Genomic DNA, 13,318 nt, shown 5'->3' with positions numbered 1-13,318 from the left:
GTTACCTGCTCTCTATTATATACCAATAGTTACCTGCTCCTGTGACCAAGTTATTTATAAATGTCTCCTGGCGAGGCAACAACACAAATTGTTTTTTGAACGAGTTTCTGTTCCTCCTCTTGTAGTCATGGGATGAGATCCATCAACTTCTGCATTAGACTTAGAAACTGGACATATGTCTTAGCTAGTTTTTATAGTCTTTACAGATGAGTACGAAGACAGTGCTTTCAGAATTTTGTTTCTTTTGTTTTCTTGTTTATAAAGGGAGTATAGAATGAATTAATTTAGGTGTAGGTATCATATCTAGATTTAATGGATCCTTATCTAACATATTTTCTGCTCTGAAATCAGTGAGTTTAGGGGGAAAAAGTTTCTGAAAAGCTCAAAAATGGAATTAGGCATTAACTAAGGTAGAAATTGGTTTGCAAACAAACTATCATGAATACTCAGCTTTTGTTCTTAACTGAGTTTCAAAAAATTAAAACTTTTTCTCTGGGAAAACTTTCTGCTCAAAGTTTCAAATAATGATAGCAACCTCTTTCAGTAGAAGTTCTTTGAAAAAAATTGCTCTTTAAAATGTACACTATGAAAGATGACAAACTGCTAAACCTAGGTTTTATTAAAATATGAGATGTTAAACTAGACCATAACAGCATAAGATTATATTGTGCTGATGACCCTATATACACACAATGTAGGCAGACACAAAACTTGTGCAAAATGTTTATTACTCTGGGGCAGTTGTTTTCCATAGAAAAACTAATGCATACTATTTTAAAATTAGCCTCTTAGCTGCATGGCTGAGAAGATAATGATGATATGACCATATGATATTATGTTGTGAAAGCTTCTGGTTTTCCACTTATAAGAATTTTCATGTATTTTTGTGGAATTACTTTGCTCCTCAAAAAGTGGCTTTTATAACATTCTTTTTTGCTTTTAGAAAATTCAGGGATATCTAACAAGTTTCTTCTCAGCAGCATGTGATTGGTTTACTTTTGTCCCATTTTTTTCTGTTTGTTCCCTTCACCTCATCTTATTTCCTCGCTCTGCTGTTCTGAGGAGAGAGAAGGCAGGGAATCGAATGAGTGCGTGAAGGTAACTCCTCACATGAACCAGAAATATGCCATAATTCTAAAAGGAAAACAGCTGAGAAAGAATAAATCTTGTTTTAATGTGCCTGAGCCTGTATTAAAAAATACAGATGTACTGTATGCATATGAAATTTTTGATTAAAATGTCTCTCACCAGTCTGTCTGTTTAATTAAATAAAACCTGCTTGGTATTAATCAAAGCATAAAGAATTTATGCCCCAAATCCAGATTAATTAAAAGCCCAGAAGCTTGAAGAACAGACTGTGTATAAATACTAAAATAAATCAATCTAAACATAATATTTATGTATTGGGGCTGTGTATTCCAAAAATATAAATAATTCAAGAAAGTGATTTATGGCAGATTCACTGTGGAAATACATTGCTTATTAGGATATATTTAAACATGAAGTTAAGCAAACAGTTTGATTTACAAATTTTCTTTTTAAAACACTTAGTTTTTAATTATAGCTCTATTGGAACACTTTCTGATGAACAAATCATTAGAAATGTGCTCTTTAGTCTTCCACTTTGGTAAAAACAAAGGCTGAAAAGAATCTCCGGTGGCCATGTGGATTTGAAAAAGTCATATTAAAAACCCCAATATTTATCTTTCTAGGAACAATGGAGCAGAAGTATCTTCAGTACTTTCGGTTCTATTAGTAACAAAATAATTTAGTTTTTGAAGAAAAATATTTTTATTTTTGCATAGAATTGAAGTCTAGGTCAAAAAATGTGTGTGAAAATGTTGTGAGAGCTCTTTGAAAGCAGGCAGGTGATACTGGGGCCCAAAAGTAGCCTTTTGTAATGTACAGGAAGCCACTAATGAAAAAATGAATGAGAAAGCAGAAAGCATTCAAGGGAATTCCTAACCCCTGCCAGTTCCTAATCTGTCCCAGAATTAACTATAAGTCTCTAAATAGCAAAATTTGCCTTGGCGTTGGCATTACAACCCCTTTCCTTTACTTCACAGCTGTGGATCTGATTTTCAGGATCTATAATATCTCAGAGTGGAGATACAGAACTTCTCAGTTCCATGTGAACATTCAGCTTTGAGCCTTATACTGAAAAGCAGTAATCAGGAGACTGTGCTCTTCCAAGGTTGGAGAGAAAGGTCACAGTGGATGTTCCAGTCTCATTCCATCATTAACTATAATAGCCTGAAGAGCTCATAACTCATGAAGCTGCAGAGATTATGTTCACACATTTACCTAATCCACTAAGTAACAAGTTGATGCAAAGTGCCAGTTTACAAGATAAATGGACTACTGTCTCCACTGATACAAAAGATACTGAATACTCTGCCCAAAGCATTGACTGGTGGCTGCAGTAACTGCACAATAGTAATTTCTGTGCAATTGCAAAATAATGCAAATTGTTCTTTCAACTGCCAGCACTTCTTATGGCAACAATGGCTGCCAGACACCACAGCTGTGAAGACAATGCTTGTCATTGCTATAGCTGTCAAATATCAGATTTAACACCTGTTCGCTAATTTTGAAAAAGCACAACATGGACCACAAGATAATGGCCTTACTTGGAATGGGATAGGAGTGCAAACCTTTGAAACAGAAAGTTATCTATCTTGAAGACATGCACTTTCCTGCTGAGGTCATCTCTTTTTTTAGAGCCTCTTCCCTCCCTTTGTCCATAGTACGCATACCACACTTTTTTAAAATGACATTTTTGTTCCAAAAAAACAGGTCTTCTTTTCAAAGTATTTTATATGAGGAGAGTAAAAAATCTGACCTGAGCTTTTGCAGGTTGTGGTTCAGGTAACCCACCTGAAAGTCCTAATTTTTGACATCTGCACAAAACAGCTGGTAATGAGTGTTTGGATTCCGCAAGTCTCTAGTTTTTAATCTTTTGCGTTAGACTTGTTAATAAGGATAGATAGAAAGCAGGTGTGGCAGTGGCTGAGAGGGTTATTGGAAGACATAATTGCTTCAACTATTGTTTTAAGCTTTTCTTTTATTTATTTTTTTTTCTTTTTTCCTACACAGTTTGTCCTTCTTGCAGCTGTCAGTTGTGGCTAAGTGGAGAAACTTCAGCTTTTCCATTGTCTTCACTATTTGCAAGTCTAAATGAACACATAGAGAAACTGGAGAAACTCCAGGATTAGATTTTTTTTTAAAAATGAAAAATCTGAGCATTCAAATTGAAGCAGCTGAGGTGAAATGTGTTAGCATGCACAGTTTAATCTCTTCAGAAGTGTGATCTAATGGTATCTGGAAGCCAGGGCTGCTCATGTTTTGGTTTAAGCTCTAACATAAAATCAGAGAATCAGAGAATGGTTTGGGTTGGAAGGAACCTTAAAGATCATCTTGTTCTAACCTGCCTGCCACGGACAAGGACACCTTCCACTAGACCAGGATAATATCAACTTAGTATGAAACACACAGGGAAGTTGTTCTGGATGTGTCTATGCTGCACACTCCAGCACAGGGCAGAGGTCCCCAGACACAGCTGAAGTCACAGTGGTGTGGAGTGCTAGTTCACTCTGCAGAGATTATGTGTATTCTGCATCAACCCATTTTCAAATATTGCATGGCAAAAACAATCGTGTCTGACCTCCTGAGAACAGACTAATGACGGCATGATTGTTAATGTCAGTACATAAAAAGAGGTACAGTATAAAATGATATTTGTTTCATTTTACTTGTTTTGACATCTCATACTTTCACAGAACCCATCCAGGACTAGCAATGAGTTAGCTAGGTTTGGTTATTAATGCATAAATTAGAACCTTTAACATTAAGAAAATTTTAAAGAGAAAAAAATCATGCCAAAGCTTTCTACAACAATGGAAAGAGAAAAAGTCTGAGACAGCTAGCTTGGTGGGGTTTTTTTTTTCTGTTGCAGAGGGTTGAGACCTCCTAAAACCAAATAAATATTGAACACATTAGGAAAAAGAAAAACATTTCTTACTAATGAATTAAGGAACAATTACATTAAATAGTGAATGTACGGGTAATTTTGAAATCCCAAGCTAAATATCAGGATACTATAACATGAAATAACATTATAAATATTAATAAGTCAGTAAGTGTTTTTGACCCAAATTGCTCATTTCATTGTACATGTATTGTTTACATCAAGTATATTGAGCCATTTAACCAACATATTTAGAAAAAACTCTTGCATATCTTGTCAGATGTTACTGAAAAACATTCAGCCAAAGATATTTTAGCCCAGTATTTTGCTAGATGATTTGGAAGTTCTGAAGAGGATGACAAACCATGTTTTTTTCCAGATGTTCTTCTAGTACACAACAGCTGTTACTCAGGAACTTCATGGTAGAGCCTTTCTGTTTAATAACCCACAGTGGACAGTATTGTGGATTTTTCCATCACTTTTTAATACTCATCCTCCATGAGCAACTTCATAGCTCAGATGAACTCTCTTTAGTTTAGTCTCAGCCTACCACATTCTAGTTCCACTTGACATATCCTGTATATTGAATTGGGAGAGGCAATACAATTCTTCCTTACTTGCTCCAGCCATGACACTTCTGCTGTTACAAAGCTTCTCCAGACTGAAGAATCCCAGTCTGCTTCACCAGCTATGTAATCTCATGCCTCTGACTGTCCTTGCCTTTCTTCTCTCTACTGTTTCCTGTTTTCCACGTTCTGAGAGAGAAAAACAATTATTGCATGCAGAATTAATTCAAGGAACATATAAAATCATGTCATTTACATAGATTAGGAATGAAATCATAATATTTAAGAAGCATCCTTCCTGAAATCATATGCTTGCCCTCTATTCCTCATCCTGTTTAAATTCAGAGAAAACTAATTTTTAAAATCTTGATATTAATACTAAAGATCATATAAACTTACCTTTGGGCTTTTTGTATCATGTATCATTTTGTATCATCATATATCATGGGACTGTTTAGAAATGGAACTCTTTATTTCCAATCCATGAACAGTCAGATTCAACAGAGAAATTAGTGTTGTAACTTTAGCCGTGTGCAGAAGGAACTGCAGTGGTGCTAAGCTTGGCTTTCATTGCTAAAACAACTCCTCCAGATGTGTTAAGTCTGAAGCATGATGTGTGTGGGGAAAGGATGGACCTTCACAAGTTCACTCCAGCATTTGCAGTGGATCATGGATGGTAACACTATTTCTCATGACTATTCTTTGAAACATAGAGATTGTCCAGGATCCTACTGACATGTTTGCTGTTCTCAATTTCTCACAGACAATTTCCTCAAAACTGTGAGTCTTTCCATCACGTGCTATGTTGTGGGAGTTTTTTTAAGTTAAAATTTGTATCAGGCAGGGTCCTGGTTAATATGATGTAAAAAGGTTGTTTTCCTCTTTGGTGTACTAATCTAATTATTGTAGTTAAGCCCATAAAATCCCACTGATTTTAAAAGGACTGCTTAGGTAGCAGTGAGCAGAGTTTAGTTCAATATTTAGATGAGCTGATACAAGAATGCCACACGTGCTGAAATCTGAAATATGAGTGATAGGGTGTAGATAGCACTTCAAATACTGCCTCACTGTCACAAATGGAGTTGTGATCTCCTCTTTGTCATTCTCTGAGGCATTCTTAGCAAGGTTATTACCACTGCAGGTATCACGAGATGTTTCTATTTATTCATTTTGAGTATTTTTCTGCCAGAGGCCAAATTATGAATTGCCCTTGTGTAGCTACACTCTGAGATAAAGAAAAAAGGTTTCCAAAGTGAAATTAATAACCATAATTTTTCTTTTCATTATATCTTCTTATTTCTGGTTATACAGTGAGAGAATACATATCCTTTTTGCAAGGTAAAAAAATTAGGAAAGTAACTACAACCATATTCTTGATAATGTTCCAAGTTATTATTTTACCTGAAAAATATTTTTTATAATTACTTTATTTTCTGTATTACTTTTTTCATTTGCTTCACTGTGATCAGTATAAAGCCAGAGAAGATTGCTATTCCTTGTCCAATAACAAAATTATCAAGTAATTTTTTCATTTTTATGAAACTGTTCTTTCTTGATATTTATACGTGATACCCTTCTTCATTACAGCCAGCATTATCTTCTTGTATATATTTTCATGTCTCACTCATCATTATGGGATCATAATCCTATAGACTTAACAGCATGTTATTCAAACATTACTCCAGCATCTTATTTTGAGTTTGATGTGTGGGAATGCGAAGACAAAACACCCTGAAGTTATCATAGTCTTTTGAAAATGTCCATCACTTTGATGGGAGCCAACAATTAAATCTCAGACGAAGGGAATGTTTTTGGCAAGTTGCTTTTGCAATAGCTCATCTGTTTTACAGTTTTGCTGTCTAGAAAACTGTAACTTGCCTCCAGTCTGGAACATAAGAACCACAACTATGGGACCTATAAACCTCTATGTGTCTGTGGTCTGATTTTCAGAGGAATAAAGCACGGACAATTCAGGTTGGGAATTCATCACTAAACCAAGCACAAAACCCCCAGGGACAGAGGCCATCCCTTGCTCCCACCTTCTTATTTACCTACTTGCTTCCTGTTTCTGAGCTCTTTCAGGAAGGGGATGCTGCTCTAAGCTCCTGTACTTCCTTTAGCCAAGCTAAGTGTCCAAGCTAAACCAGATTCAGTCACAGCAGGGTCCAAGCAGCTTTACTAACTTTGCCTACCTGTTATGGACAAAGTGGTAATAACAGTCCCAGCAGGATGAAGTGGTGACAATGGTCCCAGCAGGTAGTGCAGCAAGGTCCCTGCAGCACTGGGTGCCAGGAGAGGGAGCACATCCTTATAGTTAAGAGCTGATTGTGGTAGTATTGTTACAATAGATATATTCAGCTGCCTTTAAAGAGAATATTTTATGGAATGTAACATTTTTCTAGAAATCATTTGAACTGTTCAGGCTCCTAATTTTTCCTGAAGAAAATAAGAGGTGAGAGACTGAATATTTCAGTACCTTGGTAAACAATATGCTATTGGTGCAATCCCCATGTTATGGTTTGAAAGGCCTGGCTGATCAGTACTCCAGAGCATGTCTCTGTATCTCACCACTTGTCTGGCATTCCAGAAATAGCTCCCTAAGCATAGTATGTAGAATTCCAATGAGTTTATACTTCCTGATTAATGTGCTATTTTGTCAAGTTGTTGACTCTGTAACATTAACATTTTAACCTTAATTGGAAAAAGTATTTCTGTATAGCACAGATAATCAAAGGTAAAATCAATCTTGCTTCTTATGAAGAGAATTATTCACCATGTGTTTGGTATTTTGCATTATTTAGAAGATACTTGTTTTTCCACAGCTATTTGATTCAATAAATGGTCCTTTAGAAGCCTGGGAAGGATATAGAACTTGAAAGTAGGGATTTAAATGGTGCATATCTAAACTCTTGTGAGTTGATTCAAAGCGTCCACTTTGTAAACTATTTATTGGTATTACCTCTCTGAAAGAAAAGTAATTTATTTAATTTGATGACGTAACATAAGCATCACAGTGCAACTGATTGTTTAAATGTTGGGGGTTTTTCTCATGTTAGTCTAGCAGGAGTCACCAGACCCCACATGAGAGACTGAAAATCTCTTAAACTCATTGTTCTAGGTGGATGCATATATCATGAGATGCATGCATTTTCTGAATGCATATACCAGAGAGAAAAAGCAGTCTTGAAAAGGTTTCAAGTACACATTGCAGACAAGGCAATGTCATCCTGCTGGCTCTTCTATGGTCCTGATTTTAACCACTTTCTTAGCTCTGAGCCTAATATATCACAAAGGCTTTCTGAAGAACCTCCTGTTAATGTCTATGTTAAAATATACCAGTAATAATTCATTTTTCCATTGAAAACTTACATGAAAAAAATTCTAATTTTGTACTGAAGTGTCAAAATGTGGCACAGAAACTAGAAACTCTGAAATTTTATGTTTTGCCAAAAATTGTCTTAAGGTTTAAGCTAGGTCTATTGCACAGTGATTTCATTTAGCACACAAAAAACACTTACATGTGGTTTTTCTCAAATATTTATAGAAAGACCCACGTGCAGCCAGTGTAGGATCCCATGTGGGAGCAGAGGGATTCCCAAAGGAGGCTGTGATCCCATGGAAATCCTGCACTGGAGCAGGCTCCCAGCAAGACCTGTGGCCGCATGGAGCCCACGATGGAGCAGGTTTGCTGGCAGAACTGGTGGCCCCATGGAAGGGACCCACACTGGAGCAGTTAATGAAGAACTGCAGCCTGTGGGAAGGACTCACGCTGGAGAAGTTCATGGAGAACTGTCTGTCATGGGAGGGATCCCACTCCCCATCTCCCAGTGCTGCTGGTGGGGAGGAAGGACAGAATTCGGGAGTGATGTTAAGCCAGGGAGGAAGGAAGGAGTGGGGGGAAGGTCCTTAAAGTTTTGGAGTTTCTCTTTACCCTACTTTGATTTGATTTGATTGGTAATAACTTTATTTTCCCCAAGTCAGGTCTGTTTTACCCATGATGATAATTAGTAAGTGATATTGTCTTGTCCTTTTCTTGACCCATGAACCTTTCACTACATTTTCTCTCCCCTGTCCAACTGAGGAGGGTACAGGTGGGTTGGTGGGCACCTCATGTGCAGCTACATTTAATCCACCACATGCAGTGACAGTAACAAAAACTGGAACCTTTGAAAAAAATACATTTGATATTTCTGCATGTAATGGACTTCTGTACAGCATTTAGGGGCTTTCTGTGGCTGAGAACTGACATCCCTAGGGCTTCTCAGGGTTTTTCTAACTTTCTGCAGAGGATCTGTGGTGATAAATAGTGATATGCAAATCAGACTTGCCTATTTCACTCCTCAAAACTACACCAACCCTATAAAAGCACCTCTGAAAGGAGGGGAAAAGCAGAGCTCGAGGGATTACATTGTACCTCTCCAGTGTTCTCAGACCGAGATATGCATCTTTATTCTTAATGCTCCTCTTAACCCACTCCTTTGTTGGCACTCTTGAGTTTTTCATTCCCTGAGATGGATGGGCAGAGTTTGCCCAACCCAGCCCAGCATGGGCTGAGCAGAGCTGGCCCCAGGCTCCTGTTGGCTCCAAGGATGTGGCTGTGGCTCTGCATGTTTGCTTTGGTGCTCCAGGAAACACACAGCAGGGCTGGGGACAGGTTGTCATCATGGACTTAAATCACTGCTGTACTCTGGGCCAATATAGGCCCCTGATAATTAAGTAAATCTCTAATTTTAAGTATAATTTTCAATTGGATTTAACCATCTGCTCCACTTCTATGTATTCATTATTTTTTACACTGTAAGAGACACATTTTAAAAAGAGTAGCAATATATTTGTTTTCCAAATCTTTGCACAATTTGGGCGTTTTTTTCCCTTTTGCTACTAGCATAAAATTTTATAATAATGTGTTGATATCAAACAATGCTGAGAGGAATCTTGTGAGGTTTCTGCTTTTCAGGACTTCTTTTCATCCCTAACTCCTAGAAAGCAACTATCTGCTTCACTAGTAATTCATTCACCTTTCAATATTTGGTCCTTTTGCCCTCATAGGTGTTGAGACACCTAAATCACATTTGGATGCTCCCTTAAATAACTTCCTCAAGATCAGACTGAAAGCATTTGAAGAGCAGAACTAGTCTTTTCTCATGCTATGATGGCAAGTCAATTAATTCTTTGTCCATTAAATGGTAACTAGATCCAAAGATGTGGATCTGGAGTGATGTTTCAAGATAAGTCCTTCTTCAACTCAAATGCATTACACAGTCTTTTCAAAGTGCTGCTGAGGTAATTCTTTTCTTTTTTTTTATTTCCTCTCCCTCAACAAAAGAGTTCAAAGCTTTTCTAATTGCAAAGGACCTTGAAAGGTTCTCCCTAGACAAAGAAGGGACAAATTAAAATGCAGCTTCATGGCATTTTTTTTGCACTTCTTTTGTGCCCAGAATTCAAATATTTTCATTTATTTATGGAATTCTGCATTGTTTGTTATATTGAGGAAGAATAATAACCTTGTAGTTTCAGGGTTTTTTTTTTAAATTAATTTAATTTTTAAAATTTAGCAGTGAATAAAAACACCTACTTCAAGACCAGGGAAATCAGTTGATGAAGGATGGGAACCGTCATTAAAATGTGTTTTAATTCAAATTTCAAAATGTTCTTCAAAATTGTTTTTTTTCTTTCCTAGCTCCTTTTCTTCTTAAGATCACTTAAGATCTCTCTCTGCTTTTTTTTTTTCTTTAATTCTTCCTGGAGTTATTATATATTAAAGGTGTCACATAAGAAGGCCCCAAATTGCCCTTATTAGGCCCTGATTTAGGTGCTTATAATTATTACAATTTAATGCTTTTTTTCAGAATAGTTCAGTGCTAGATGTCTTCAGGTTTTGCCTGAAAAAATTCATATTAGTTTTAGCAAAAATAATACAGTCACTTCAGAGAATGGGTGACAGAAATGCTCAGTGATTTGCCTGAGAAGATGGATACAAAAAACCAGAGGAAACCTCTGTTAGACCTCTATGAGTGTTTCATGAGAATATTTTCATGAGAATCATATTTGGATGAGTTATGAACTTCAGAAAATAACAATTTACAAATATCCAACAGAGAAAATGTAACATTTTCTAGTCATTTCTATAGATGATGTGTTCTTCACCTTTGGGATGCCACTGTGAGTGTGAGACCTTTGCAGGGAGCTGCAGAGTATCCTTTTGCTCAGGGGGGTGGTGTCTAATCACAGGATAAGTGCCAAAGGTGAAAACAAGATCTTGGGACAAAAAGTGTCTCAGATAGTTCCTGTTCACAAGTAACAAGACTTGAGGAAATGGTTTCAAGTCATGCCAGGGATGTTTCAATTGTATATTAGGAAAATTTTTTTTGCTGAAAGGGTTGTCATGCACTGGAACAGGCTGCCCAGGGAAGTGGTTGAGCTGCCATCCCTGGAGGTATTTAAAACACTTGTAGATGTGGCTCTTAAGAACATGGTTTAGTTGTGGGCTTGTCAGTGCTGGGTTAACATTTTGGGTGTTAAAGGTCTTTTCCAACCTAAAAAGATTCCATTATTCTATGATCCACAGTAATCAGCATGTCTAATCACTTCTAAGTAAATCAGTTTACCCCAACTATTCTGCCCATTGATCTCACTGTAACTATATGGTCACTGTCCTTTTAAATTTGCAAAATTTAGGGCTGCAATCCCTAATCTGACGGTTTATTTATTCCCTTGATTTTATAGTTGTTTAAATCTTTTTACTTGGAAATCCAAGAACATTCTGGGTAATCTGAACCATGTGTACTGCCTGATCATTCACTTTACAGGTACAATTTTACTTGCCTGCTAGACACTTTTCCTAGGTTTTGCTAGACTGGCTAACTCCTGTCACCTTTCCTGTACCCCATGCTGTGCAATAATGTGGGAGGGCTCAGCGATGATCATCAGTAAAGATGACCTGGCCCTTGAAAACAGGTATTTCTTATAAAAAATGCTTTGATAGATTTGAGATGTGCACAAAGGCACAGAATCATTGGGTGCCCTACTTGCCACCATTGGAGATCCTCCCATCAAAGTCCAAGATTGCTTAATAGGGCAAAATACTACATTAGAATTGTTTCAGAGTGTAAATATTCTATTTTATGTTGCGATTTTTTTGTACTTGATGCTGAAAAGCTTAATATTTTGAGGAAGACTGTGTGTTTTCTTAATCCAGTGACAACTGATATTTTGGGGCGGGAAGGAAAGAATGAAGTTTACTTACAATTAAAGAACTCTTGGAGACAGATGTGCTCTGGGGAACAGGATATAGGTACCTGAAAAACAATTACTGACAGATCAGTGAATTGCACATATTTCTTCCCTCTGAGAGAGACTAAACATATCACGTTAAGATTATACTCGGCCAACAAGAACAACACCTATAATGTTCTGATGGCTGCTCCTGCTAAGTAGAAAAGTAATGGTATTTTTTACTGCAATATATCAAGATACTGTTACGGGAACAAGTAGTTCTTTCATTTTAATGCAATTTTCTCCAAAGCAAAGAACATTGTGCAGAATGGACGGCTGAGAAATGAGAACACATGTTGTCATTGTAATTCATGAAAGTTTCATTTATTTTCCTCTCATTGTTATCAAGTTTTCTTAACTTTTCAGTTGTCTTTTTAAAGAAGACAACAGACAATATCAGTTTTTTTTGGGCCAAACATCATGTAACTCTGGTTAGAATTCTCTCTACATAAATCAAAATCTGTTGCAGAAAGATTTCAGTATGACCATAGTGGAAAGCCATAATTTTTGAACGTTGTTGGTCCTGTTCATGCATAATGTAATCTCTGTTGTTTGAAAATCACCTCCTACAGTATGTGGGTGTGTACTGCTGACTGTAATGGGTCCTGGTTGTACACAGGACATCCAGGTGCTCCAGTAAGATGATTTACCAGTACTTCCTTTTCCTTATGTAAATTCTTTTGGAGACCTAAGTGCAGACCATATATGATTTTGCTGCAAATTATGTATGTAATTTTAATTATTTCTCTGATTCTGGCAAAAAAATGTAGGCTGTGAAATTATAATTCAGAACGTAGTGTATGGAGTAAAAAACCTTCTGTTTTCAGTAATAAACAATGGCTTTCAGCATGAAAACACATGTAACAGGAAAGAAACACATTACCTACTATTAAAATCAATTTTTGCCAAAGATGTTGTCATGGGTTAGCAAAGCATAGTCCCAGAAGTGATGTTCTTGCAAAGGGGTGCTTACAGCTCCTCTATGACCTGACAGAACCTATCAGCTGGCCAGTTTGAATATGGACAATTTTTTAAGCCACTTAAATTCTGAACGCGTCTGTGATCCACACTTAAGAATAGACAAACCCCGGGCAGAGCTCTCTCTCATTTCCGGCGCTGGGACAGGTGGCTGCGGGCCCCGTGCAGGGGACAGCAGGCCTGGCCCAGGCCCTGCTCAGGCCAGGCTGGGCCGGGCCACGGCCATCCTGGAGCCGATGGGCCCTGTTCCACCTGCGGAACCCCCCTCCCCCCCCCAGCCCTGCTATGTTGCTATGTGCAGACGGAGTGGCCCGGTTCCCCCTCTCCATTGCAGCCAAGATTCAGCTGAAGTGGTACCACTGTCTGGCAAAGATCATGTTACCAACAGCGATAAGCGAAATTCCAGCTGCAAGGCCTGGGTGAGATTAACCCTTTTAGTGCTGTGAAGAGCTGAAAACCTGAGGGAAGAGAAAGAGGAGATGCTTAAAGCTGAAATTCTGTTGTAAAGCTATGATGTATCAGAGTACCTGTT

General features: G+C 37.5%; 1 long non-coding RNA gene across 1 annotated transcript in view; it reads right to left on the bottom strand.

The window, feature by feature from the left end:
* Positions 1-4,069: 4,069 nt before the first annotated feature.
* LOC121671794 overlaps positions 4,070-13,318 on the bottom strand; it is a 31,714-nt gene continuing 22,465 nt past the window's right edge. The window contains exons 2-3 of the long non-coding RNA XR_006018610.1: positions 11,780-11,831; positions 4,070-4,722 (exon numbers count right to left, since the gene is read on the bottom strand). This is a non-coding gene — a long non-coding RNA (uncharacterized LOC121671794). The remainder of the gene's footprint in view (positions 4,723-11,779; positions 11,832-13,318) is intronic.

Source organism: Corvus kubaryi, unplaced genomic scaffold (assembly GCF_017639235.1).
Source record: "Corvus kubaryi isolate FWS band 111438036 unplaced genomic scaffold, C.kubaryi_AGA036_p1.0 37398, whole genome shotgun sequence".
NCBI classification, from domain to species: domain Eukaryota; kingdom Metazoa; phylum Chordata; class Aves; order Passeriformes; family Corvidae; genus Corvus; species Corvus kubaryi.
Note: the sequence above shows the minus strand (reverse complement) of the source record. Positions and strands in the feature narration are given on the sequence as shown.